Here is a 24,785-nt window from a genome sequence, read left to right on the forward strand (position 1 = left end):
CTGCCAGATAATACTCTCAGTCTTGAAGTAGTGATCAACAGCTTCTTTTGTACAACCATATTTCCTGTTGAGAAGCACATATCTCTCTTGCTTCTCCCCCTAAGAAAATCAACTGCTAAAAGGAGACCAACTTTGTTTACCACCTCTCCCATACAATAGGATCCGCAGATAAAAAGCAATGGTACTCCCCTTTTGGAAAACACCTTCTCCCCTTATGAAGAATAGTGATGAACCAATCCACTTCTTCTGATAGCTAGGGATTACCTTGTGGTGTACACATATGCTTTATCTTTTTCCTCCTTCCTGCTATTTCTCCCCCTTAGTTGAGGAATCCTCCAAACTATTACTTAAGCTTTTATCTCCCCCTTTAGGAAGGAATGTATGCTATCGTCTGAAGGAGTTCTTATATTTCACTTGGTTGGAAAAGAAATAACAAGTCATAGTCTGATCAACCATGTCCCTTTAAATGCTACAAAAATGACTTCATCATTGATCATCCTGTTAACCAATCTTCCCAACTCCTTATAACTCCCAACTGAAAGATCACAATTGTTAGGCCCCAACTATTCAATTCCAATCTATAAATGTTAGGTCCCTAAGAGTTAGGTCCCTAAGAGTGAGGCCCCGAAGTATCAATAACCAGTGTTTAGGGATGGGGAATGAGATATGGTGTTTATCTCTCTTCTTTACCGTGAGTGTGTGATTCTATTTTGTGTACCTCACAGGTTCTTCACTCTTCTCTCCACTCGTGTTTACACTCATTCTCACAAGTGTATCACTCATCTAATACCTCCAAAATCCAGCTGTACCTGCAAGGAAATCACCTTATCCATCCTTAAGGAGGTCCCATGTGGTGCAATGGGAGTTCGCAAATCCCCATCCTCGTTAGACTCATCAGATGAATCTAAGTCATAATCTATAAGTTGATAGTTTCCCTTTGAGGGTTCCAGATTTGAACTATGGGAAAGTAAACAATGATCCAAATAATTTAATATAAAGATCAAAGTTTCCTTCTAATGTCTGTGAAGACATTTCCTTGTGACTCATCAGGTAAATCTGAGTCATTTTCAACAAGTTACCGATCTGCGCCTATGTCAGATCCACTACTTGCAGATGCATCCAGGGGATTTAAGCCTGGGGAGGTAGACACTAACCGCTAACATATGGCTATTGGATCAGCATCCTCTCCTAACACATGTAAAGGCAATTAGTCCATTAAAGAACCTTGAACAATTGAATCTGACCGTAAAATGGTTGAAACTCTTGTTCCCGTCAACTCTTCCTTTGTGTGTGTAACCTATCCTAGTGCATTAAGAATTTTTTATGTTTGACGTGGTGACACTACATCGGATACCCCGACCGACATGTGAATTTCAATAGACCCTCCCTGTTGAGAGGATGAATCTAGTAACTGTTTCTGTGCCTTTTCAGCCATTACATCTTTTTGAGAAGATGTATGGGGGATAACACTTGCCTCAGATTAAATACTACTCATCTTTATAGGAGACAGAGCTGCTAGGTTGACTTCAGAACCTTCCTTACGTGGTACACTAAGGCACTATCTCCCTCATGCTCATTCATACGTCATTTTAGTGGTAAGAGAGTGTTGGCTGGTTCTGTTTTTGTATTTGTCTTTATAGTCTGGGATAGAAGTTGTGGTTTTCAACCTCATGACTATCAATAAAAGAAGGCCATTGGAGGTTGAACCTGCATTATCAGAACATATGGCAATATAGAGATAAAATGAACTTAAAATCTATAATGAATAAAAATTATGCATTTAATCTTTTGAGAGAAATGATATACAATAGTGATTTTAAATTTTTTTAATTAAATAAGCTATCACCACTGTAGAAAGAAGTTTGATTTTTCTCTTAAAAACTGTTGGGTGCACGAGTCTGTTTTTATGCATAAAAGAATAATAATCATGTCTTTTAATATGAAAAAGACACAGACTGATGACCTAGCAGTATTAAGAAGAGAAAGAAAGATTTTGTCTTTTAATATGAATGAGTTTTTATAAAAGCATTGATTACTTAGGGTAAAGTATAAGCAATTCTCATTCATATCAAAAGCTCCATAATCTATATTCATAAAATTAATATCAACAATATTTATTATTGATAAATAATCTTAATAAGAATGACTATGCTGCTGATTTTAAATTATAGTGAATCTTTTAGATATAACAACTCATATAAATCCACTAGAACTTAAAATTTCAAAATTATCTGTAACAATATATCATTGACTGATACTTGTCAAGTATTTAGATACCAATAATTATGTTGCACTTGATTTTAATATATCTTAAATCATGAAACTGATTTGACATGGAATTGTCTAACATCATAATTCAAATATATTAAAAAAGATATCAATGAATTAAATACCGATTATTTATCAAATAGACATTAGCATTCAATTTCATATATAATACAATTGTTAACTCCTAAAAAATAATATTGGTTCGATAAATAAAGCAACATTAACCAACTTTGTCTTGTTTGCAATCTTAGAAAAAATATTCTAAGTTCCATATACTTTGATCTATTGAGTATGGCATTTATTATCAAAGTGGTAAGGAATTTGCAAATAGGTATTAAAATTATTCTAAGTTGACAACATATGGATATTTCTAATAAAGCATCAAACAACACTGTAACCGTAATTGTACTTTAAGAAAGCTTTTTACACTTTTTATATTAGTATAAGTGACTGAGGATAAGCATTGATTACCTAAAGGAGTTCTAAGTAATGCCACAAATACTAATACTTCACAATTAGTTCATAGTTAAACTCTTAACTAAATATCATTAACTGATATAAGTCAATAATTAGCATACAACTAATCATGCTACAATCATAATTCTGATTTCAATGAATTCTTGTGATGTGAACATTACTAAACTCACTAAAACCAAAATCTCATAAATAACTTATAACATATAAGTTACAATCAATATACTAGATATCGATTGTTGACATATTTAGTTATAATCAATCATGTTGCTTATTTATTTTAAGTTAGTTTGAATTATGGAGCAAAAAAAAAATCATTAAATTGCTTCAATTTCCATAATCCAAACTACCCAAAATAAATATTAAATAAATAAATATTAAATATCTATCAGTTAGGTACTAGCACTTAAATATTTATAATTATTCTTGAATAATCACCAATAGGATATATGACTTATATACATGGCAATCACTCTCTGGATAATTAGTAATTTTAGAAATACTTTCTAAACATGTAAAATATTGAGAGTTTTATACACATAACATAGAAAATAATTCAACTTTCAATATTAGTGATTTTAGAAATAAGCATTGATTACTTAGAACAAAATTCTAAATAATATCACTAACAATAAATATATCATAATTTTTCGTACAAGATACAAATAACTATGTTGCATAATATTTTAAATATAATTTAAATTATGAGACTGATATGGAATGGAATTGTCTACCATTATAATTTTAATCAATTAAAATACTATTCAAACTTAATGCTATAATACTTAATTACCACAAAGGTATATGACATTGTAATCATGACAATCAAGATAGTAGCACTAAGTACGAGGTACTGGATTACTGATAAATTCACAAGTCCTTTAAATATTGAAGATTTAATACTTGTGAACTTATATGAAGAAAACCTTACAGATGGGATTTCCAGCTAATATGCAATGAATGGTATTTCACACTTACAAACCAGTCTTGACAAATTAACTTTAACAAGTAATTTAATAAGTGTTTCTGGAAGTGACTCTTTGACTAAAAGACATGCTCTTAAAATAAATGATATCTGGTGTGAAGGTGCCTTATCATAAAGTGTTCAACAGAGTTGTTCGATTTGAAGTTGTTTCTCATCATAAAAAGAAAGCAATATTCTTCCATGAAGTTGATAGTTTCCCGAGATGCTTCTCTTAGTCACTTAAGTTGACAGCTTCAGAGATGTTTTTCCTATCTTTCTTACAACCTGCGTAATCTATATCTATATAGCCAAACACGTTAAGCACAATATCTTTAGGGTACTTTACTTCAAGAGTTGGTAGTCCCTTAAGATATCTAAAATCTTGTTAACAGCTATACGATTAGATTCTTTAGGATCCACTTGGAACCTTGTACATTGGCATCTTAAGAACATTACATGTTATCTATTAGCATTTGAGTAAAAGAGTGAGCTTGTCATACCTCTATAGCTTGTCATTATACATGAGTTGAACTGATTAAGCATTAGTGGTTCTTGTTGGTAAGTAGTCTTGGCATGTTCAGAATCTTCCACATTTTACATCTTCAGAAGATCTTTAACTTATATTGCCATCATTCTTTTGGTTTACTTGAGCTTCTAAAAGAAATATTCTTTTGGAATGCTTGTAGTAATTCCAAGTAAAATTGCAACCTTTCTAACACGCTCCTCCATACCTACTCTGCAATTACTTAGCAAATAATCTTGCACAAGTTTTTGTTAGTAGACCAACATATAACATTATCATTATATCATTGCACATATACAATAATATGTTTGTGCCTAGTGATAAGAGAGATATTAGTATGACGACTCTACTAGTTCATATTTAACTGTAACTTTAGTTAGAGTGTCATACCATGTCCTTGATATCACTGCACATATAAAATAATATGTTTGTGCCTAGTGATAAGAGAGATATTAGTATGACGACTCTACTAGTTCATATTTAACTATAACTTCAGTTAGAGTGTCATACCATGTCCTTGACGATTTCTTGAGTAGTATACTATTTCATACCAACCTGAAGTGAGCTTGTGAAGAAGAGATATACATAGTCCAATAGGCCTGCAACTGTAAAGTCCATGAACTATTGTGCATTGACTTCCTCTTTTGACTCACCAACTAGGAGTACACTTGTACACATCTACTAGAGTCCAATTCCAAGTTTGAATGTGCATCAAGTGTCTGATATGTCATAATATCCTCAAGTCTTGTCACTGGTGCTTTCTGTCAGATACTTCTTCCAGATAATAGCCTAGCATCCAGTTTGGCCTTGTCCCTCGTAATAATGCCATTTTCACCCAGTTTTGACTTCTGGTTATCCTTGCACCAATTATAATATTGTCATTTGTTTTGGATACCAGTTTCCCTATAATCTGCTTACTGACTGATTGAGTTCATCTTGCTTTGCAATCACCCAATCAATCTGATCTATCAGAGCTTCTGTAACTTTCTTAGTTTCTTCTTCAGATATTAAACTAGAAAATTAATCATTCATACTCAGTGGTCCTGCTAATCATTACTCCACCATCTGGATCACTTAAGAACTAGACTATGGAAATAATATTGACATCAAACCCTTTGTATGAGCATATATGTTCTTGTAGTGTCCTCTTGATTTATAATGTGATGTTGAGTCTGACTAGTTGATCCTTCTATTGCTCCCCCTAAGATGTTTTTGGGATTTCTTGAAAATCCTTATCCTTGATGACTGGCTTCATTGAAGTAATGAGATGTATAAATATACTGCCATTCCACCCTTGGATATGAATCATCAATACCATTAATTTCTCCTGTAACAGTTTGGAGCATGGAGTTGTTGAACTGTGCACTTAGATTGTCTATTACCTTCTGTTGATCAATCATAAATGCCCTGTAAATTATAGACTCCACTGAGTAGCCATGGAAAATATCCTGACTAGTCTTAGAAAACTAGTCTTAGATGCAAATGCCAAGATCTTCAAACAACTGAAAACATTTCATTGTTTGCTTCTGTAGAATATTCTCTCCAAACACTTTTAGGTTATCCAGTGTTTGCTTCTATTAGCCATTAACTCATTAGTGGTCTTCATGTATACATCCAGATCAAGGCTTGATCTTACTTGTTGTAAACTGTTTTGACTGCTCCAGCCCTTTGGTATTTAGAAAGTCTTGATTAGCTTGATATTTCCCTTGTAGCTTTAATCAAGTTCTGGTTCTTCCTTTGTACCACTTTATTCTGGAACGGAGCTCCCAATGCTGAATATGTCTCAAAATATTCTTGATGTTACAGATATTAATCAGAACTTCTTCTTGAATTCAGTCCCATTATCTGACTACAAGATCATTTCTTTTACAGTTGCTTCCATCTTAATCTTATGATATGATCAATCACCCTATGTGATGTCTTGTCTTGAGAACGCACGAACAATAACTTTGTGTTAAGAGTAGCCTTCAATCATCACTAAGGTATATCTTTACTTTGATGTGATGTTGCCTTTGACTTCTCTACCTGACATGCCTCACATTTATCATCCTTCTGAATTCTAGATGAGGCAGTCCTCTCACTAACCCCTTTTCACAAAAGAGTTCCTTGAGTTGATGTTCAAGGGTGAGAGCTTCTATTGCCATAACTGAACTTTTGTCAGATGAAGCTTTACAGTAGAAACCATTGACTTCAACTTTCCCGAGATTCCAGTTTAGCTACGAGCATATGCTTTCCTTATTCTAAGAAGAGCAAGCTTCTCAACCTTCCTGCTTCAGATGAGACACTAATCCTTCTTTGAATTGCCATTTTGTCCTTTGATGCAGAACTGTCTGATAAGAGAATTTGTGCCTTGATTCTCCAGCAAGAAAGATGCTTCAAATGTTATCAGTGACTCCAATGATTATGTAATAACCCCAATTTTTGAGAAATTTTGAAACCCTTATGAATAGTGTTTTTGCTGAACGAGAAAACTTTTCATGCCACACTATGTAGGGGTTCTGTTATGGATATTCTGAGATTTTATTAGTACTCTATATGGTATATAAGTGTATGTAAAGATCGTCAGAATCCAATTCCGAACACTTTGGTTTTTCCCGGAAATCCACAAGATACGGAGAGAATTGAGTATAAGGTAACAGGATAAAAAGGATTTAAATTAAAGGATTATAATAGAGGATCATAAAAAGGAATATAATGTATTGAGAAAGGTTAAGGGAACCTAAGTAATAAGATCCCGGGTATGATCCTTCAAACGATAAACGAGAACGAAAGTTAAGCGAACCGTATAACAGATCAGCGGTCATTAGGCAAACGATTAGGAAGTTAATCAAAGGGATTAGTGGGAATGATGTCATCCAACCAATAGAAAGAGAACAAGGAAGGGAGGATGACATCATGAGGATGACATAAGCATGACATGGGAAGGAAGGAGGTGTGGTGGCTTTGTAACCACACAAATTCAAGGGCAAGAAGGTAATTGACTAAAGCAAGCACAAAAACCAAGCAACCAAGCCAAGCAAAAATCATTTTCATCAAAAATCAAAAAGCAACCAAGGCTTTGTTCTTGAAGCTCTCGGCTTTTTACTATTCATTAGGCAAGAATTTTCAAAAATTCAAGATCCAAGCTTCCTAAATTGGTGAGTAAATTCCCTAATCATCTTCATGCTTAGTTAGGGCTATACCATGAGTTTAAGCCATCAATTCCTTCTCAATCTTCTTCATTTAATCAAAGAAGAAGACTATGAATAGTGTTTTCAAGTTTTTTAACTTGAAGTTTTATTGTTTTTCTTGAAGATCCAAGCTTTCCTAAGACTTCTCAAAGCTTCTTAAGGCTTCCTAGCTCATCCCACCACTTCAAGGAAGGTATACCATCTCCAAACCCTAGATTCCTATATATTATAAGATGATTTTTATTAGTAGGATGATATTATAGCTTATTGTTGTGATTTAGAGTTTGGGATTTGGAATGGTAGTGAAATGGAATGGTAAATGTTGTGGTTTTGATTAAAAGAACTTAAGTATGATTAAAGTTAAGTTTAGGCATAAGTATGATGATTAAATTGAATTGGTTGGGGTTGTTATGATGAGATGAGGATGGATGTTGGTTGTATGTTGGATTTGAGGTTGGTTTGTGGTTGGTTTTGAATGGTTAAAAATTGGGAAATCGCGTAAACATAGCCGTCGTAACGTCCGATTTTCTTTGGACTGTTTTTGTGCATAGCATTAGGACCCGAGAACCCCCTGATAGATTATGACCACTGCCATGTTTAGATAGCTCATGTTACGATCTTCGTTTTGATATGTAGTTCGTTCGATTCCGATGCACGGTTTAGGAGAAACGACCGTTTCAAGTAACGGCGTTTCGCGAACGAAACTTTTTCCCTCGCCTTACTTTGAAACATAGGTTAAAGACCAAAAAGGGTTAATTAATGTATGAAACATTTATGGTAAGTGTGTTAGGCAGTTGGTAAGACACTCGCGGAGGAATCGCTTTAAAACTCGTAAAGGTTAAATTATTAAAAATGGTGGAGCCGAGGGTACCCGAGTGACTTAAGCAAATCAGTGAGCGCAAAACAAGCGTTAGAGTCTAAGTTAGTTAAAGTATAGATTTACAAGTGACTTTGGTTTAATTCCAACTTACTTGTTGTTTATAGGTTATCAGACTCGTCCCGAGCCTTTCTCACCCCCAAGTCGCTCAGGCAAGTATTCTATCCGTTATACTGTTGTTGTGATGTATACATTTGTATATGCATGATCTTGCGATAAATGCATATTGGTTATTTAGCAAATTCTTGCGATATATTGTAGCATGTGATATGGTATATATGCATGCCTGTTTCATATTCTTGAAATATATATCTGTTGGTTCAGTTGATAATACCTATGCTAGAGGATAGCGGTAACTTGTATATATCCTTAGTATAGGGACCCAAAGGTGAAAATATTTTCTAAAACCGGGAGTCGAGGATCCCGAGTAGATTTTGTATATATGGATATGGATATATATATATATATTTATATATATATATATGGTTATAGTTTTCCAAACTATTAATCGAATAAGGTTTATTCGATAACTTTAACTTTATTTTATTATTGAATATTATTCTGAATATTCATTCGAGGGCTTATGACTCTTTTATATTATTATTGGATATTATTTGAATATTCATTTGAGGATCTATGACTCCGATTATTTTCTGAGATATATTCTTTATTTTATTAAAGAATAAGGTGTCGATAATCAAACTCACTTTTGATTATTCAAATAAAGATAGTACTTTCGTATAGGTATATCTTTGGATATTTAATATTCATTTCAAGTATAAGTTTCAAAACTTCTACTTCAATTATTTTTATAAAGATTATTCTTTATGGAAATATTATTTAAATAATAATATTCAGATATTTTCTAATATATTGGGACTGATTTATTTTGTTAAATCAACATTACTCCAAACATTCTTGAAAATGTTTTGCGAGTCTTCAAAATGATTTTTAAAAGTTAGAGCGGATCCCAAAACTCATTTTTATATTTAAGATCCTCCTTTCGAAGGGGATTTAAATACTCGCTCAAAACCTGAGGGATCCGGCTCTGTGGTGTGTTTTATATTCGCAACAAGGTTGCTGTTTTGATAAATGAAATGATTACTTACCCAACACTCGGGAAGTAAAATTCTTGGAACAAGTTAATCCATTAACAGGCATCGCCTGGGAAATATCGGTGAGTTCTCCTTTCCAAATAGATACGACTTCTTGGTAGAGCCGTATCAACAAGTTTCTACTTGGGGAAAGTGGGGACGAGCTTTACGTTTCAGAGTCATGGATTTCATCTGAACTAGGAGTGGCGTAAGTGGCCGAGTAGCGCCGGCCCAGCCTTATTATATTGGCCCAAATGGCCTGGAAGTTCCGCTAAGGCGGTCCATTCCTTAGGAGTTCAGTGTTCGGTTGACAAGTAAATCCGACAGGTTCTCCTCTACATGTAGAAAATGGTGGGGTTGCACTACTACGACTGATCATCGTAAGTGGTCTTCCTGGCGCGGCAAACTCCCGTAATGAGTTCATCATCCAATTGGATATTTCTGCAACACTACCCAGAGCACTTCGATAGAAATGCTACGGTTGGGCGATTGTTGAGTGTTGGCAGGGTCAAGTTTTCAAAATGATGTTTGCATCAAATGAAGTATCTCATAACTTCATTTTATTTTGATGATATTTTAAAGGTTGAATCTATTCAAGTATTATCTTGTAGTCTCATCTATGTGATGAACTTTTGAACTAATTATAACTTGAACGGTGGTAGTTCAAGTAGTATTTGGAAAGGATATAAGTATATTGGAGTATCTTGTAACTTCATCTTTTAAACTTATATCTAGTAAATGATTATCTTATGCATGGCAAAGATTTTCAGAAAAAAAAAACGTTGAGACAAGGTTAGATATATGAGATCACCTTGCAACGATATTTTTTTATACAGTTATACACTGGGACTTTGTGTATATTATGCATGGAAGAGGACTTCCAATATTTTGAAAAGTATATATGCATATATACTGAATATTTTGCGACTTCATCGCATTAAGATATCAAACTTGGTTCATTTCTTTTGACCAAGACTTTCATGAGTATTATGAGTAGGCTCATATATTGTTAATCATTATACGTATTATTTTGGTGGGCTTGCTGCTCACCCTTGCTTTCTTCTTTCATCACACAACATCAGATAGATAAGATGAACAGGACCAAGCTCCCAATTCGCAAGCGGATAGGAAACGTTCCGCAGCTTTCCGGAAGCGTTCAGGCCGCTGTAGCTGAGGTAGAAATTACCAATAGGCTAAGTTTTCAACTAGTAATGTACCAGACTTATGTATATTATGAATTGTAATAATGGCAAAGAAATGTAAATTTATTCAGAAACCTTTTTAAGGTGTATTGACTTAATTGTGGAATAAAACGACTTGTGATTATTTTTGGATATTCATCTCTGAGACTATAACTTATGGTGTGTGTGTGTATATTGTGGGGTCACAGTAAAGAGTAGTTGATTGTTTAATAAGATTGGGTGTTGTTAAGGGAAGTGGAACTCGTGACGACCCGGATCCCCGACCCCGGATCTGGGGGTGTTACAGAAATGGTATCAGAGCTAAGCGTTATAAACCTCAGAGATGATGGGACGTTAAGATAATAAGTTCACTAAGATAATAAGAACTCTTGCCAAGTTCATAGTCGGGCTACCTAACGTAGCACTGACAGATAAAACCCTTACGGGAACCCTTATAAGTATCGTGATAGTAACATAGTTCGTTCTCGTATAGGGCAGCGGAGCACCGAACCTTGAGGTTCAGGAGCATCAACATGAGGATGTTTTATTACAAGTTGGAGATCAAATTATGAATCCGATGGAGTACCCTAATGAGGGACCGGATGAGGTTCAGATAGAGAATGTTGCGGTTGAGGATGTTATTCCGGAAAGGATTGTGGCTGAGGAGGATCTCATGGAGGATCCTGATGAGAATGAAGAGAGGACCGCTGAGGAACTGATGACCGTAGTCAGGGCGACTACCAGAGCAAGAATGGCCACGAGGGTGGCACTAGAGGATGAAGAGTTACCAAGGGCACAAAGGTTAATGAGGGAAGAAGGAGTGGGGCCTTCCACGACCCCAATTATACCAGTATCAGACCCTCTTCCAGAGGCTCCTGTAGACATCCATGAGGTTCCACCAATTCCTGTCCCATCCCCTGTACAGAGCCCAGCACATACTGAGGAAATACCACCTTTATCCCCTGAACCATTGTCACCTGATACCGTGCTTGGTTATCCATTTGGATCTCCTGGGTCTGCACCACCCGCACCCCATGGACTGCTAGATGCTACCACTCAGGCTTCTCTTATCGCCAATTATTATATGACTTTGGGTGGCCTGTCTGAGGCCCGTAATGTTAGGAGTGATCTGTTGGATCGACTTACTGCCCCAAGGATTGAGGGTGGGATACTTCCGGCAGGATTAGCGTATAGCATGGAAAGGATTGAGGCTACCACCCGTGTTACAGCTAGAGGCCATCTGGAGGGTCAGGTCGATCCGGCTCTACTTGCGACTATCTTAGACCTCATCACCTCTGTGATGGAGCAGGTTAGGGATGTCGTGCGTGCTCGCATCTCTTAATCCATGGTAGTGTGTAGAGCCAGAGCAATCAAACAAGGGTTTCATGTAGCACCGCTTTTGGAGGATTAGCCTAAGTTATGAATGATTAGTTTTAATGATGAGATGACTATCTACGGTAGTACTTTTGGGATAGGAGCGATAAGTTCAAATGATGTAACCCTCTGTAATATGTTCAGTTGTTGTACCCTCGAACAAATGGTTATGTATATATTCGTTAATTTCAGTTCAGGTCAGTTTGTTTGTGATAAATCACATTGTTAATTGCTCTATTAACACTTAAGAGAGTGTCATGAAGTTTATCGAACTTAAGAATTCATGATTTGCAATCGTGCAAGGACTAAACGAAGGGGAAGACTTAAGCAAAGTAAGTAAGACAAATATCCGGAGATTCTCAAAATTTTCCAAGTAATATGCCCTCACAAGGAAAAAGATTAAGGGCAAACCTGGAGCGTGATAATCAGGGAGGTTGCAATTAAGATATAAAGAACCCGGAATATAATAAAGTGGAAAATGAAGATTTTAAATTAAAAGATGACTCCAATTATGGGGAGTAGGAAGAAATATTTAGACTAAGAAAGCAAAAGTCGAGCGAGATAAGGAGACCCGAGACGGTACTCCTATACAGAAATTCATGAACCTGTCTAAACAGAACTTATATTTTATTCCCAACCACCATCTTGAGGAAACAATGTGGTGTGAAATTCTTTCATGACCTTTAAATCGCTAAGCTCTCAGAGTTCCAAGGAACAGGCTGACCCAGCCGAGGCAAGAACCTGGCTAAAGGAAATATAGGAATCATTTGAGATTCAAAATGATTGATGAAACACCAAAGACCGTTTTTGTCACTTACCCTCCTAAGAGAGAGACCACCCATTGGTGAAAGACCAAGAAAGGCACGGAGCCAGAGGTTAGAATAAACTGATTTAAGTCCAGTCAATTGTTTTCGGGAAAGTAATTCCCAAAGATAAGGAGATAGTGTAAAAGCTTTAGAGCCAGAACAAAGGCAGACAAGTATGATAAATTATGAATCTAAGTTGTAAAAGTTGTCAAGATTCGTTCTGAGGACACGAATCCAGAATGACGGGATGTTTGAAATCAATGCTTATATTGTGATTGGTTTGTGAAATAATGATAAGAGAAAGGAAAATAAAAAGAAACTGAAGTGGAAAGGAATATAAAGGCAATAGAGTTTGAGGAATGATAAGGGAGTTGGGTATGAGGAAACCCTAAAGACTCATAGCAATAGAAATAGAAAAGTATGTAATCGTCAGGATGATGATCCACCATGAGTTAAAATTGATGGTTGAAGGCATAAGAGGTACATATATTGTACCCCCTTTAAGTTGGGATGATTCGAGGAAACCTTGAGATAGTTCGAAGGATAAATATTGAGACACAGATAGACTGAGGAGACAAGAAAGTAAGAAATCAGGAAAAATTGGATGAAGGAAGTGACCTTCAATAATGTGAAATGTAAGACCGGTGGCTCGATACCCAGAAAGGGAGATGCCAGGTATGGGAGGTATCCCAACATTGAGGTGACTGTTGAGATAAACAACAAAAGTAAATAAGGAATTATTAAGAAGAAGTTCACGTTGAACATGACCAATATCTTCCAGAACATCCATGTTATCATTACCAAATCAGGAAAGAAAAGCGGATGACCATTGTTATCTTTTGGAGGCCATATGGATTGACCTCAATTTGAATAAGGATGCTATTATGAAGTTAGGTATAGACTATCGAGGTGGGAATGATGAATAAGATAATCTATCAAGGATATATGACTTGATTTATCCATGGAAGGACGCAGGTACCTTTTAAAGGTGGAATTAAGGATAGAACATTGGTAACTTAAAATGAATCCTAGGGGACTGCATAAAGGTTGGCATGTCACCCTTAATAGGGACAGTATGAGTTTTGACAGTATGATTGGGAAAGGGTTAAGGTAACAACAACCTTTAAGAATTAGTGGAGAAATTTTTCAGAAGAATATAGACAATGGTTCTAGTATTAGTAAATGGTATTGTGATATGCCCTGTATCTAGGGAATACAGGAGGAACGATTGAAGGATAACCTTAGAGGTTTTACAAGGAGAAAGGTAATATTCAAAATTCTCAAGAATAGAAATGTTGATAAAGGAAATATGACGTAATTATAATGTTGCCAAGTGAGGCACATGCTAAACCACGAGAAAGTATGGATCGAACCAGTAATGGTCGAAATTGTTCAGGGTAATTAGGACTTAAGATAAAAGATGTTCTAATTATGATTGAGCGTCAGTCATGACAGTGATTAACCTCTAAAGACTGAGGCAATAACTTATGGAAAAATGGTGATTTTTTTTTACTCATCAGATTTTAAGGAAAACATCTTCACATAAGCTGTGATTGAAATAAGGTAGAAAATGTATTTGGAGGTGGTTAAAATGACATTGACTGTAAGGAAATTTTACTATCAGGAAAGGCTAAAGAGGTGGCCGACACTTTAAAGGTAAGAGGATAATTATAGGCGCTTGTGCCAAAAGAATACAGTGATGATGGTTAAAACTGTGAAGGTTGTATGATGGTTTGGAAGATTGACATTCCTCCTGATGACTGTGCAATACCCAACCGTAATAGTAGTTGGTAAAGGTTTAATTCGTGTAATCGCCATGAACGGGCTATCTATCTTATAAGGTCCTATCTTGAGATAAGCCAGAACCATGTTTCAAAAAGGACTAGATGAACCCTTGAGTTAATTCTTCTATTTAGGGCGTATGATTAAGAATGGTATTAACCTGCTATCGTTGCTTCGATTGAAACTCTTCTGCACTTTTATTTGCTTCATGTCATGTATGTATGTCAGGATCAGGAGTGTTCTTCATGAATCAGGAGTGGTGATTATGTTACCTCCTTAGAATGATTTGATACGACATGGATAGACTCCGTATGGTTAGCTATTAAGACTTCATGGAAAATGAATGACTACAGTAGGTCAGTGGTGGACCATATTAAGGCAGCAATGATTCTGCGAGTAATGAGCTGATTACAACCGTGAGAGTTGTATTTGAATGGGTGTTGAGATTGAGTACCACTAATCAGGTCGTGGTAGTGTATAAATTATCATTGATAGACTAATTAAGTAGAGTATCTACCTAGTGAATAATTATTCTTTCTTATCAATAGAGAGTCGTATTATTATACGAGGAAGGTTGCGATGCAAGCATAGAATTCTAGTAACGATGATGTATAGAATGAGATCCCAGATTCGATTTTCGATGTCGAGGGAGTTTCAAAGGTGATTATGTATAAGCTCGAGGAAGAGTGTGGGTCCATAGAATGATGGACGGGATAGTGAAAATATTTAGGCACGTGAAATGCGATGCTATAATACTTGATGTTGATATAAATACATATATGTTTTGTTCTTCTATGACAAACCTCTATAGTTCAGAGGTAGATTCCAAGCCAGATATTTTATGGCAATAAAATTTTTTATGAATATACAATTCTCTTCAATTCGTTCTTTTCTCTTCTTTTCATTTCATGTAAGCTGAGAAGAACAACCCTTCCAGAAGGGGAGGTATTGCCGAATGACTATCTATCTGTGTGATAGAAGCCGAGTAGGATACCAGCTATTGTTTAATTGCTTGTCAAGTACTAAAGGCTGGCCACCTTCTGTACTAACTATGCGATATAACAAGTGTTCATGATCATAGTGATCTCTCAACAAATTCATTTACTTCTATTTGATTGATCAAATTTTGGAAAATAGAAACAACTGAAAAAGGAGTAATAAAGTGGTGGTAGTATGCGGAATGGGAACACATTCGTGATACTAAGGTTGACATGGTTATTAAAAGGTTATAGAACGCTAACGAGCAAAAGTATAACCAGTATAATATTAGGAACGGAAGGTAGTAGCGATTACGAACTGGAAAAGAATGGGTATTGAGAAGCAAAAGCTCTAATGCTAAAAGCAATAATGAGAGTCTGTGCAATAGACTTGAAAGAATTTGGAATGATCACTTAATTCGGATTGAGTTATCTTACGACAATAGATCATATGTCATTATCGAGATGTCGCCTTATGAGATCCTTGAGGGAAGACAATGTCGATCTCCCTTATGTTAGGATGAAGTTGTAGAGCGCAAGATGCTCAGACCCGCAGTAGTCCAAAGGACCAAAGATATGATAGATCTAATCAGAGGACGGCTGGTAGTAGCCCAAGATGGACATGATAAGTATGTTGATTTGACACGAAAGGATAAAGAGTATGAAATAGGGGACCTAGTAATGTTATAGGTATCCCTTGGAAAGGATTGATGAGGTTCGGAAAGAAAGGAAAGCTAAGTCTACAATTTATTGGACCCTTGGATATATTAAGACGTTTGGAAAGTTAGCATATGAGCTAGCCCTAACCCCGAACATGTAGCAGGTCGTAACGTGTTTCACGTATCAATGTTAAGGAAGTGTAATTCAGATGCCAGATAAATAGAGGCATATGAGCGCATAGATATGCGACCCGATGTAACCTATATGGAGCAACCAGGAAGGGTTATAGAGTGAAAAGGAACAAGTGCTTAGGAGAAGGATTATCAAACTAGGCAGAGTTTGGTGGTAGAACCACAATGTGGGAAAATTGACTCGAGAGTTAGAAAATGTAATGCTAAGAAAGTATCCCCATTTGTTTTCTATCTGATTCCGGGACGGAATCTTTTTAAGGAGGGGAGACTGTAATAACCCCAATTTTTGAGAAATTTTGAAACCCTTATGAATAGTGTTTTTGCTGAACGAGAAAACTTTTCATGCCACACTATGTAGGGGTTCTGTTATGGATATTCTGAGATTTTATTAGTACTCTATATGGTATATAAGTGTATGTAAAGATCGTCAGAATCCAATTCCGAACACTTTGGTTTTTCCCGGAAATCCACAAGATACGAAGAGAATTGAGTATAAGGTAACAGGATAAAAAGGATTTAAATTAAAGGATTATAATAGAGGATCATAAAAAGGAATATAATGTATTGAGAAAGGTTAAGGGAACCTAAGTAATAAGATCCCGGGTATGATCCTTCAAACGATAAACGAGAACGAAAGTTAAGCGAACCGTATAACAGATCAGCGGTCATTAGGCAAACGATTAGGAAGTTAATCAAAGGGATTAGTGGGAATGATGTCATCCAACCAATAGAAAGAGAACAAGGAAGGGGGGATGACATCATGAGGATGACATAAGCATGACATGGGAAGGAAGGAGGTGTGGTGGCTTTGTAACCACACAAATTCAAGGGCAAGAAGGTAATTGACTAAAGCAAGCACAAAAACCAAGCAACCAAGCCAAGCAAAAATCATTTTCATCAAAAATCAAAAAGCAACCAAGGCTTTGTTCTTGAAGCTCTCGGCTTTTTACTATTCATTAGGCAAGAATTTTCAAAAATTCAAGATCCAAGCTTCCTAAATTGGTGAGTAAATTCCCTAATCATCTTCATGCTTAGTTAGGGCTATACCATGAGTTTAAGCCATCAATTCCTTCTCAATCTTCTTCATTTAATCAAAGAAGAAGACTATGAATAGTGTTTTCAAGTTTTTTAACTTGAAGTTTTATTGTTTTTCTTGAAGATCCAAGCTTTCCTAAGACTTCTCAAAGCTTCTTAAGGCTTCCTAGCTCATCCCACCACTTCAAGGAAGGTATACCATCTCCAAACCCTAGATTCCTATATATTATAAGATGATTTTTATTAGTAGGATGATATTATAGCTTGTTGTTGTGATTTAGAGTTTGGGATTTGGAATGGTAGTGAAATGGAATGGTAAATGTTGTGGTTTTGATTAAAAGAACTTAAGTATGATTAAAGTTAAGTTTAGGCATAAGTATGATGATTAAATTGAATTGGTTGGGGTTGTTATGATGAGATGAGGATGGATGTTGGTTGTATGTTGGATTTGAGGTTGGTTTGTGGTTGGTTTTGAATGGTTAAAAATTGGGAAATCGCGTAAACATAGCCGTCGTAACGTCCGATTTTCTTTGGACTGTTTTTGTGCATAGCATTAGGACCCGAGAACCCCCTGATAGATTATGACCACTTCCATGTTTAGATAGCTCATGTTACGAGCTTCGTTTTGATATGTAGTTCGTTCGATTCCGATGCACGGTTTAGGAGAAACGACCGTTTCAAGTAACGGCGTTTCGCGAACGAAACTTTTTCCCTCGCCTTACTTTGAAACATAGGTTAAAGACCAAAAAGGGTTAATTAATGTATGAAACATTTATGGTAAGTGTGTTAGGCAGTTGGTAAGACACTCGCGAAGGAATCACTTTAAAACTCGTAAAGGTTAAATTATTAAAAATGGTGGAGCCGAGGGTACCCGAGTGACTTAAGCAAATCAGTGAGCGCAAAACAAGCGTTAGAGTCTAAGTTAGTTAAAGTATAGATTTACAAGTGACTTTGGTTTAATTCCAACTTACTTGTTGTTTATAGGTTATCAGACTCGTCCCGAGCCTTTCTCACCCCCAAGTCGCTCAGGCAAGTATTCTATCCGTTATACTGTTGTTGTGATGTATACATTTGTATATGCATGATCTTGCGATAAATGCATATTGGTTATTTAGCAAATTCTTGCGATATATTGTAGCATGTGATATGGTATATATGCATGCCTGTTTCATATTCTTGAAATATATATCTGTTGGTTCAGTTGATAATACCTATGCTAGAGGATAGCGGTAACTTGTATATACCCTTAGTATAGGGACCCAAAGGTGAAAATATTTTCTAAAACCGGGAGTCGAGGATCCCGAGTAGATTTTGTATATATGGATATGGATATATATATATATATATATTTATATATATATATGGTTATAGTTTTCCAAACTATTAATCGAATAAGGTTTATTCGATAACTTTAACTTTATTTTATTATTGAATATTATTCTGAATATTCATTCGAGGGCTTATGACTCTTTTATATTATTATTGGATATTATTTGAATATTCATTTGAGGATCTATGACTCCGATTATTTTCTGAGATATATTCTTTATTTTATTAAAGAATAAGGTGTCGATAATCAAACTCACTTTTGATTATTCAAATAAAGATAGTACTTTCGTATAGGTATATCTTTGGATATTTAATATTCATTTCAAGTATAAGTTTCAAAACTTCTACTTCAATTATTTTTATAAAGATTATTCTTTATGGAAATATTATTTAAATAATAATATTCAGATATTTTCTAATATATTGGGACTGATTTATTTTGTTAAATCAGCATCCAAACATTCTTGAAAATGTTTTGCGAGTCTTCAAAATGATTTTTAAAAGTTAGAGCGGATCCCAAAACTCATTTTTATATTTAAGATCCTCCTTTCGAAGGGGATTTAAATACTCGCTCAAAACCTGAGGGATCCGGCTCTGTGGTGTGTTTTATATTCGCAACAAGGTTGCTGTTTTGATAAATGAAATGATTACTTACCCAACACTCGGGAAGTAAAATTCTTGGAACAAGTTAATCCATTAACAGGCATCGCCTGGGAAATATCGGTGAGTTCTCCTTTCCAAATAGATACGACTTCTTGGTAGAGCCGTATCAACAAGTTTCTACTTGGGGAAAGTGGGGACGAGCTTTACGTTTCAGAGTCATGGATTTCATCTGAACTAGGAGTGGCGTAAGTGGCCGAGTAGCGCCGGCCCAGCCTTATTATATTGGCCCAAATGGCCTGGAAGTTCCGCTAAGGCGGTCCATTCCTTAGGAGTTCAGTGTTCGGTTGACAAGTAAATCCGACAGGTTCTCCTCTACATGTAGAAAATGGTGGGGTTGCACTACTACGACTGATCATCGTAAGTGGTCTTCCTGGCGCGACAAACTCCCGTAATGAGTTCATCATCCAATTGGATATTTCTGCAACACTACCCAGAGCACTTCGATAGAAAGGCTACGGTTGGGCGATTGTTGAGTGTTGGCAGGGTCAAGTTTTCAAAATGATGTTTGCATCAAATGAAGTATCTCATAACTTCATTTTATTTTGATGATATTTTAAAGGTTGAATCTATTCAAGTATTATCTTGTAGTCTCATCTATGTGATGAACTTTTGAACTAATTATAACTTGAACGGTGGTAGTTCAAGTAGTATTTGGAAAGGATATAAGTATATTGGAGTATCTTGTAACTTCATCTTTTAAACTTATATCTAGTAAATGATTATCTTATGCATGGCAAAGATTTTCAGAAAAAAAAATGTTGAGACAAGGTTAGATATATGAGATCACCTTGCAACGATATTTTTTTATACAGTTATACACTGGGACTTTGTGTATATTATGCATGGAAGAGGACTTCCAATATTTTGAAAAGTATATATGTATATATACTGAATATTTTGCGACTTCATCGCATTAAGATATCAAACTTGGTTCATTTCTTTTGACCAAGACTTTCATGAGTATTATGAGTAGGCTCATATATTGTTAATCATTATATGTATTATTTTGGTGGGCTTGCTGCTCACCCTTGCTTTCTTCTTTCATCACACAACATCAGATAGATAAGATGAACAGGACCAAGCTCCCAATTCGCAAGCGGATAGGAAACGTTCCGCAGCTTTCCGGAAGCGTTCAGGCCGCTGTAGCTGAGGTAGAAATTACCAATAGGCTAAGTTTTCAACTAGTAATGTACCAGACTTATGAATATTATGAATTGTAATAATGGCAAAGAAATGTAAATTTATTCAGAAACCTTTTTAAGGTGTATTGACTTAATTGTGGAATAAAACGACTTGTGATTATTTTTGGATATTCATCTCTGAGACTATAACTTGTGGTGTGTGTGTGTATATTATGGGGTCACAGTAAAGAGTAGTTGATTGTTTAATAAGATTGGGTGTTGTTAAGGGAAGTGGAACTCGTGACGACCCGGATCCCCGACCCCGGATCTGGGGGTGTTACAGATTAGTTGTTATCAGTGATAACAATTGTTGAATCCATGATGACATCTCTTTTTCGGTATAACTTGTCCCATGATGAAAATCTTTATTGTCATCTCCAAATATTATTGGCGGAATAGCTTTTGTCAATCACATTTGACTATGAGGCTCTTTCTTTAATCATATGCCTTGAGTATCAATTACCAAGAATACATATGAATCAATTGACATGTTATGTGCTGCACTCACAAATAAATTAACAATTATTGGTACCCAACTTATCAGTTTGGGTCCAGATGGATTAGAGATTTTACTATAAACAGCGATAACAATATATACAACCTTATCATGCTAATTCTTATCTTTGACCGACCATTTTCTCTATTTTAATACCCTTGACAAATTTGCCTCTAGGCTAAGGGAAAAATGGTTCCAACCTTACATAAGGAGGACTAGAAGTCTTTGCCCTATCATAATCCTAAAACATTTTTTTCTATAATTAATGCAAGTACTAAGAGATGCATTTATAGCATAAAATTAAGCAAGCATTGAATTAAGAATACATGGCATTCATTCAGAAATATTACACATACGAATTAAGCAATATAGGCATGATCTGGAACAAACAGAATTAACAAATAAATCACTAATTATATCTAGTCTAATCCTGTTGATGTATCTTATCTAGCTATCTCAATCCAATTACAAACTAATACACCTTAACAAATAATTCAGATCAAATGAATAAATCTTATTGTAATAGAATACAGAGAATAAGCACAAATAAGGTCTTATATGCTAGAAAACATATATCTCACTAAAGCAATTAATCATATTCAAAAAATATTCAAACACATATTTAAGATCATCTAAAGTAACATGCATAAGTTAAACATCAATCTTAGTTACCAGAAAATAATCTAGTGAACTACTTCAGCATTATCTATGTGTAATGCCGTCATGCTTGTGCGAGTGTTAAACATTTAAACACTATGATCTTAACATGCATTTGATATTGAAAACAAAATATTACAGTGGTTCAAGAATTTGAAACATGATATATGTGAGTTGGACCATCTTCAGAGATTGCTATGAAAGCAAGATATTCATGATCTTCCTTCTCATCATCTGATCCATCCCAACTCTTTCCCGATGCACTATAAGTTTTGACTGGATGCTTCCCTAAGAAAACATTCCACCTTTCTCACAACTCTTCAACTGAATCCCTACTCATCCTTGTTTGTCAAGCTTCTTGTTCTGTTGTACCAAAACCCCCGATAGTTACTTGACACATATTTCTTGTCAGAATTGTAAATATCAAATCTTGTTTCTATCCCAATCTCAGTCTTGTAATCACCTCTTGAATTGAATCTGTAAGAGTCTCTGCTTCATAATAGATAAGCTTGATCATTGGGTATAGCTTCGGTATTCCATGTGAATCTGATGCGACTAAACTTTCCTGACATGCGAAATACTGCCTTGTAGTTCAGTCCCTCAAGTATTCTTCACCTGAGCTTCCTCTAATTCAGCTATCAGTAACTCTTACATTCTGTCCTGAGGTTCCAACTTTACTGCATGTAACCGAGATGTCTGTATGTCCCCATTATTCTCTCTGACCTCCTCAATTCCTGCCTTTCTAATCTCTGTGATTCCCGAATAAATGTAGAATTGGTACAGACCACTGTGTGACTGTATAATCTGGAATCATTGGAGTTGTCTTAAAATCTTCGAGAAAAATTGTACCCATAGAAATTTCATTCTTTTCCCGCATCTAAAAATCCAGTGGTATCCTATGGAGTAAGCCTTTGAGGAAGTTCCACAATTTTCATTTGCAGGTCTTGAAATTAGCTTCATTGGAATAAGATTTTCTTCAGAAGATTAAAATCATCTTTAAAGCCCGGAGGAATCTTGAGTCTACCAGTCCTTTGTGAACCCTTAATTTAATATTTAAGAAAGATTTAAATTTCCAAAATTTTTAATTTTCTTAGAAAATAAATTAATCAAAAATAAATATTTACGAAAAATTTAATTTTCAAGAATTTCAATTTTTTTTAAAAATTAAAATAAAACGTAAATTAATATTTAAGAAAAATTTAAATTTAAGAATTTTAAATTTTCTGGAAAAAATAAATAAATCAAAAATAAAAATTATTGGGGCTACTAAATTTTACTGGCGACTAGAAGGGTGTGAGCATGCTTTGCCTTAAAATATTTTATTGTCGAAGTTACTTGCGACCTGCACTTCCTAGTAGCATTCTTTTACTTAGATTTTTCTTCTGCATGAATTACTTGCGACCTGTAGCTAGGAGAGGAATTTGCCTTAGAATTAATCTTGTAAGCTCAAGGTTAGTTGCGACCCTTTTTCTTCCCAGAGTTACTGGCGACCCTAGCCTTGTGAAGTGGTGATTTACTTGCGACCACAACACCTTTCCTTTTCCTTGCTACAAGCTGACTTTACTTGGTCTGTAACTTGTGGCAATAACAGTAGTCGCAAGTAAACTGTTAGCCATCTGGTGCAAAAAATAAAGCTGCCAAAAGTACAATTTCTTGAACAAACAAAAATTGGCAGGTAATATTTCCCGCGCGTGGCTGTTACTCGACATTCGTTTATTCCCCTATACAACTTTGCGCGTGTAGTACCCTAAATAATTGAATTTGCTGTTTATTCCCAGGCGCGTGGCATAGCACTCATCGCTAACCTCCTTTTTTTATAGCCGCGCATGCCTCTCATTCCCAGTACAATTGCTCCCATTCCTTTATCAATTGAAGCTGCCGAAGTGATTATCATTTGAACAAACAAATGAATACAAGTTGTTCATTACTGGAAGCCAATACTTGTTAAAAAACGGAAAAAAAACAAAAGCACAAAAACAATTCTGAAAAACTTATTTAAATTAATAATTTTTATTTACTAAAATTTAAATGATAAATTAATTTAGTGAAATTTATAAAATAAATTTATTTAAATTAAGTTCATATGTGTAAAATGAGAAGAACAACCCTTCCAGAAGGGGAGGTATTGCCGAATGACTATCTATCTGTGTGATAGAAGCCTAGTAGGATACCACATGCTGTTTAATTGCTTGTCAAGTGCTAAAGGCTGGCCACCTTTTATACTAACTATGCAATAGAACAAGTGTTCATCATCATAGTGATCTCTCAATAAATTCTTTTACTTCTATATGATTGATCAAACTTCGGAAGATAGAAGCAGCTAGAAAAGTGTTGGATTTTAAACGCAGCGGAGGCATGGCAAAACACTTTTACACATACAAAATCCAAATAAAAGCATATAAATCGTGGTAAAAATATAGGGATCGAATCTAACCTTTAAAATAATTCGGAGACAACGATCAGAGTTCCTTAGCAGTTGCTCCTCAAGTGTGAAGCACTCCACCGGTATCCACCAAGAAAACGATGTTAAGGAGGAGGAAGGAGGTGGAGAGAATTGGGTTTTCCAAACTTTTTGGGTTTTGGGGTTCGAATCAAAAACAGAGTTTATAATAGTATATTTATAGGCAAAATTTTCAGCTGAAATTTTCCCATAAATATTATTATTATTATCCCATTTATTATTCTCATTAATAATTAAAACACCTTTTATTTATTAATCCTTTTTCTAAACACTTTAGAAATAATTCTCTCTCTTGATTTAATTTTCAAAAATTAAATCCTTTAATTAATAATATTAAGAACTTTTCTTAATTAATTTATAATCAATTAAATCTCATTTAATTAATTATTAAATTTGCCAATTAATTATTTATTTCATAAATAAATAATTATTAGCCATTATTAATTAATTTCTCCACCATTAAATCATTCTCTTTTTATGGTGTGACCCTGTAGGTTCAATATTAAGCCGGTAGTAGAAATAAATAATAATAAAACTATTTTATCATTATTTATATAAATTCTCTAATTTATTAAATATGATTAATTAATTAATCACATTTATTCTACATCGTGAGGGATAC

This window comes from Apium graveolens, chromosome 7 (assembly GCF_009905375.1).
Source record: "Apium graveolens cultivar Ventura chromosome 7, ASM990537v1, whole genome shotgun sequence".
NCBI lineage: Eukaryota > Viridiplantae > Streptophyta > Magnoliopsida > Apiales > Apiaceae > Apium > Apium graveolens.